Genomic DNA, 6,000 nt, shown 5'->3' with positions numbered 1-6,000 from the left:
TCTGCCTGCCGATGCAGGGAGCACGGGTTCGTGCCCCGGTCTGGGAGGATCCCACATGCCGCGGAGCAGCTGGGCCCGTGAGCCATGGCCGCTGAGCCTGCGCGTCCGGAGCCTGTGCTCCGCAACGGGAGGGGCCACAACAGTGAGAGGCCCGCGTACCGCAAAAAAAAAAAAAAAAAAGAATTAAAAAAAAACAAATGCCAACTATTAAAAAGAGATCTTTTATAGGCTGAAGTAGTAGAAAGTTGGAAAAAAAGTATCAAAAATTAAAATATAATAATTCAGTGTGGAAGGAAATTTCCTTAAAATAATACTAAAACGGAATTCAATTGATATTATTTTATAGATTAACAAGTCTTATGTGGACAATATGAAAGATTTTAAGACAAACTGTTTTTGTTCCAAAGATGGCGTTGCAAACGAGACATTTTTCTTTTCTTGCTTTCACTTAAATAATGACCCTAAGTCGAACTAGTATAGAAGAAAAAAATCAGTTTCAGAGATCTTAGGTCCCCTTTCTCCACTGAGAGGGGCTCAGACGTGTAACCCCTCCATCCACACTTGCTGTGACAGGGGGACTCGCCCCCCATGAGGTGACCTGTTCTTTCCTTGGACAGCTCTGCTTGTTACAAAGTTGTTAGCTTTCTATTGAAGTAACATCTACCTCCAGGGAAGGTTTGACTGTAATATACATTAGAATGAGCTTCAAAAATTGATCAAAGCCCAGTCCCCACCCTAGACCAATTAAGTCACTGGGAATGGGGCCCAAGCAGCAACACATTTCTGCAAGTGCCCCTGGGAGTTTCATGGGCAGTGAGGATTGCCAACCTCTCTATTCCTGGAAACCCACCAGATTACTAAAGAGTGCTCTCATGTTTCACCTTCATCTCTTCTCCAAAATTATCCTCCAGGCTTCATGTGAAATGGCTTGTAATGTTTTAAGGGTCTGTGTGATGAGTATTAAGTTACACTGAAATCACTATTACGGGGTTGGTCTTTTTAAGAAATTTGGTGAAATACATGTGTGATGATAAAAATCATACTACAAGGAAACAGACCAAAATTTGATTCTGGGCTATTTAGTTTATACACATGGGCTGATGTTTTTGTATCTATACTTTAATGACATTTGCTAACTTGAAATTCAAGGTCTACTCAGTTGCGGCAGTGGGACAAATGCAGCATAAGAATCTGGCTTTGAGAGTTTCGTGAGTCAGAAATCTATGTGCTGAATAGGTTCTCTTGAGTCTGCCTGTTTTTTCACGGCTTAGTGTTCTGCTTTTTGTAATGATTTTTGAAAAAAATTTTATTGGAGTAAAACTGATTTACAATGTCATGTTAGGTTCAGGTGTACAGCAAAGTGAATCAGTTATACGTATGCATATATCCACTCTTTATTTTAGATTATTTTCCCATATAGGCCATTACAGAGTATTGAGTAGAGTTCCCTGTGCTACACAGTAGGTGTTTATTAGTTATCTATTTTATATACAGTAGTGTGTATATGTCAGTCCTAATCTCCCAATTTATCCCTGCCTCCTTCCTTTCCCCCCTGGTAACCGTAAGTTTGTTTTCTACATCTGTGACTCAATTGTGTAATGATTTAAAAACCAACCAAGGATAGTGGCAGAAATAAGCCAAAGGTGGGACACATACCTATCTTGATTGAGTGGGAAATCAATCAATCAAATATAGCTTTTTAAAAAGAAAGATATAATAGGCAGAATATAAATTTGGGGGGTTCAAGTTTGGTACTGAGAACTAGAAATTTTGATATGCATCGTGTTAGACTCTAGATTTCCTCCATAAGTTGATGCCTCTTATTTATCTAGGAAGTTGAAGTAAACATGGCCTTGTGTTCACAGTTTCTATGGGGTGTGAGACTTGTTTTTGCCTGGGGAAGTTTTGTTAAAGTTGAATCTCTCACTGTAATGAGGGTCGATCACAGGTCCCTCAAAATGTGATGTTCAAACACCCAGAGCATTGGAAGGGGGTGTGACTAAGGCTTCATGTCCACCCTCCCAAAAAAAAATGGGTTCCTGGACCCCTGAGCTGGGCACTGGGATGAACATGGGGTGACCTGGTCCTCTGGCATGGTACCTGGAGGAGTCTGGGGTGACCTGAGAAACGTCAGGGGTGAAAAGGGAATTGAAGAGTGATGCAGGCATGGATCTAAAGAGACTCTGCAGAGAGGCCAACAGGGGGTGTCAGACAGATGGGGACCTTGGGGGGGAAGTGTCAAGAGGAGCCCCAGTTTTTTTGTTTGTTTGTTTTTTGTTTTTTTGCGGTACGCGTGCCTCTCACTGTTGGGGCCCCTTCCGTTGCGGAGCACAGGCTCCGGATGCTCAGGCTCAGCGGCCATGGCTCACGGGCCCAGCCGCTCCGCGGCATGTGGGATCTTCCCGGACCGGGGCACGAACCCGTGTCCCCTGCATCGGCAGGCGGACTCTCAACCACTGAGCCACCAGGGAAGTCCCGTAGCCCCAGTTTTTAGTATGAGTGTAGCAGTCTGTTAGCAGGGAGGGAGCCGTGAAAGGCATCGAGCTGGTTATTGATGGTAATGTACAAGCTGCTCTTGCTTTTTTTCCTGTAAGGGATATAAAATATTTCATCCATTTCCGCTGAGTAAAAGACGTCAGTATTGCTTCTTTTCAGCTGAAGTGGTGATAGTAGTCAGCAGCCTGGGAATCATACCTTTTCCCAGTTTACATTTCTGTCAGTACTCCGCACGCTCCTCAGCCCGGTAACCTTGTTCTTGAATTCCCGCCTGGCGTTCATTCATTCGTCCTCTGACTAAAGGGGCCGTGTTCTCTTGGGTCCATCTGCTGCCCCTCGTCCACCTTTTTCAGTTGCTCAGGTGTTCCTGCCTCATCACATGCAGCTCCCCGGACGTGCCACGCCTCTCGTTCCTTCCCCGACCCAGGGTGCTTCATTTATCTGATTTCATTTTGCTGTGTCTTATGGAGCCTGGGGGTGACAAGGAACTGAGAAGGGCCATGCCTGTGACAACCACAGCCCTGTCTTCACCACCACCCACAGTCAGCCCGCTTAGCTCAAGGAGATTGTTTCTTTCTGAATGAGGGCTGGTTCCATTCCTTTCTCTTCTAATCCCTTTCCGAGCGAGCTCAGCCTTGGTGAGGAGTGAGACCCTGTGCTCCATGGCCCCTTTCCAGCTGGGTACAGTTCCAAACTGTGCTCAAAGCCAACACTAATTATCTTCACAGTTCCACGTTAATAACAGAGTAAAGACATATGTGAGTGAATACCGAATATGAATTTTCTATAATAAGAGGGCTTGGCTATTTTATTATGGATGGGAAGCTATATTGGGATCTATAGATGGAACCTGGCATGGAGCCTCTGCTGTCCGGAGGGGACGGTGGTGCCCTCTGGCAGGAAGCTTCCAATTTTCTGGGACAGCGTTTCCCACATTCTTGCTAAAAAGCCTGTGTCCAGCTCAGTGGCTTGGCAAATAGAGCAAAACCTCCTGGATTTGATCTGCTGTCATAGAGAATCCGTGATCGACCTTTGGGGCCATAACAGGTTCATTTTGATGTCTTGTGTATTTAGTTTTCCCTAGATAAATCAATGTTTCAACTAGTTTGTGAATTTAACCTAGTTTAAATCCACCTAAGAGAATGTTGGCCTCTTAACGATATCGTTTCTACATGATCTGTGATCTGCCTAGAATAGTCCCTAGTACGCAGTAGACTCTTTAAAATTTGGTTAATTAATTATTACAAAGTCTTAAAGCAAGACTAAATTTCTTAGGTGGGTAGCACTTTGAAAAAAGCAGATAGATAGTCTTGTACCTGAAGATGATAGAATCACTTCTTTAAAAATATTCTCTTGCCATTTCATGTCAATTATATCAATTTAGCATCTTACTAGCTCTGGGAAGATTCGTTTTATATTAGATCAGTGAGTTTTTGGCTTCACATTAGGAAAACTGCTCAAGACCAGTTAAATCAGCATCTCAGGTGTGAGTTTGGGGTACCTGGGGTCTTAATTTTTTAACAGCTTTATTGAGATCCAATTCACATACAACAAACTGCACATATTTACAATGAACAATCTGATCAGTTTTAACATATGTGTGCACCTGTGAAACCATAGCCACAGTCAAGGTAGTGAACACATCATCTGTGGATTCCTAAGTGCCAGGTGGGTGGAGAACTACTACAGATGAGACTCAGAATCGTGAGCTGTTATGGCTGTTCTCGTCTAATATTTAATAATAGTAACACCAATGAAAATAGTTATAAGTTCACAACTTAGCCCTTTGTTTCTTTTGAGACATAATATGTCTCTTTTTGAGGCCTAATCTGACCATGTTAAGACAAAAAGAAATATTATCATTTTTATGTCAAATTAACAGTGTTTCCCCTAAAATTTCTTTCTGTCCAACGAAGGACTGTCTCCACACATAGTCAGGGACTGGGGACCGATGTGTCCACCTTTCCTGCTCTGATATGTTCATTGGAAAAGTCAAGCTTTTAACAATAATCTAAGAGTCAGCCAGTGCCTCTGATCATATGTAATTGAGCAGACCACCCATTGCCAAACTGCATATGTATCGAAAATCTGGCCAGAGCAGGGCTGTGATGGCGACAGTGGGAGCCGGGTGGGAACGAGGGCTGCTGCTTCTCTGAGCCGGCACCCAACCTGAAACCCTCTCAGTTCAGTTGATCACAAATCCTGATGAAGGAAATGGAATTTTTAATAATGCTCCACGTATCAACGGTAAGAGTTTTACTGATTGTTTTTCAGCCCTTGCTGGTAAAATAGTATCTCTTTAGAAAATGATATAAAAAAGTCAACCAAATGGAAGAGCATTAATGGCCAATATTTGGAAATCGGTTAAATGAAAATGATTTGTTTATATGCTAGAATATCATGCAGACATTAAATGATTTTGTAGAATATGTTTCATTTTGTATCATTAAGTTAGAACAGCAGGTTACTGAATCAGTGCGTCCTGTATGATTCCACTTCTAATTTGAAAAATGTGTATGCACACACACATGCATTAGGAAAAATAAAACACTTGGAAGACATACACCAAAACATTGCCACTTTTTTATTTCTGGGGTGGAAGATGACATTTGATTTTAATTTTTTAAAAAGTTTTTCATATTTTGGAAAATGAAAAGACATTTTTAATCAGAAAAAACATATTAAAATCACCTGCAGAAGTTCTCCCCAAATAAAATAAAACCCTGTCTAAAACAATCCAGTCAAAATGAGGGGCAAAAATAAACACCATTAACGTTCCAGCTTGGAAGTGGTGTGCGTTCCCACATAGGCGGGCACTCACTCCATGTTTGTTAAGCGATTTGCATAAATGACTGGCGTTAAGCAAAATAAATAAAGCCCTGGTCAAGTTGGAACGAGTTCAGTTGCATCTCAGAGTCACCCAAGCAGATTTGTTTGATTTGTTCTATTAAATTCAGGTTCAAGTTTGCAAAGCATGTGTATTACTGTTGAGGCGTGTGGGCATTTCCTTTCATTTCGACTGACTCCAACTATTATTTAGCAAGAGGGCGGGGCAGTCTGCAAATTAACACGTTTCTGCATATGGGTTTGTCCCATTGGTTCTAGAAAATTCATTTCCCGAGGTGCTTCAGCCTGAGGAGTGTTCTCTCCAACAAGGGAGGAGACATGAAATGAGCGCACGTACCCCTTAGATCGAGGTAAAGTGGCTGCAGTGTGATAGCAAGTCCCTGCCTCCCAGTGCATGTCCCTGCCCGCTGCTCTTGGCCTTGGTTCTGTCCACTGCTTTTGTCACTTGCAGCTTCATTCTCTCTCTGTTTCTCCTTATTACATTTCTCCTCAGCCTATACATGACCTCAAATCTCCTCTTGCCAAAACCCACTTCTCGTCTCTGCTGCTCTATAGAGGTACCATTCTGTTTCTCCCTCTCTTTTACTGACAGCTTCTCAATGAGGTTGTCAGTGTTTACTGCCTGATCCCAGCCGGGAGAACCTTTTCCTTCCTCTG

This window comes from Mesoplodon mirus (assembly GCF_964341445.2).
Source record: "Mesoplodon mirus genome assembly, chromosome: 9".
Taxonomy (NCBI): Eukaryota; Metazoa; Chordata; class Mammalia; order Artiodactyla; family Ziphiidae; genus Mesoplodon; species Mesoplodon mirus.
The sequence above is the reverse complement of the archived record's forward strand: the minus strand, read 5'-3'. Positions refer to the sequence as shown.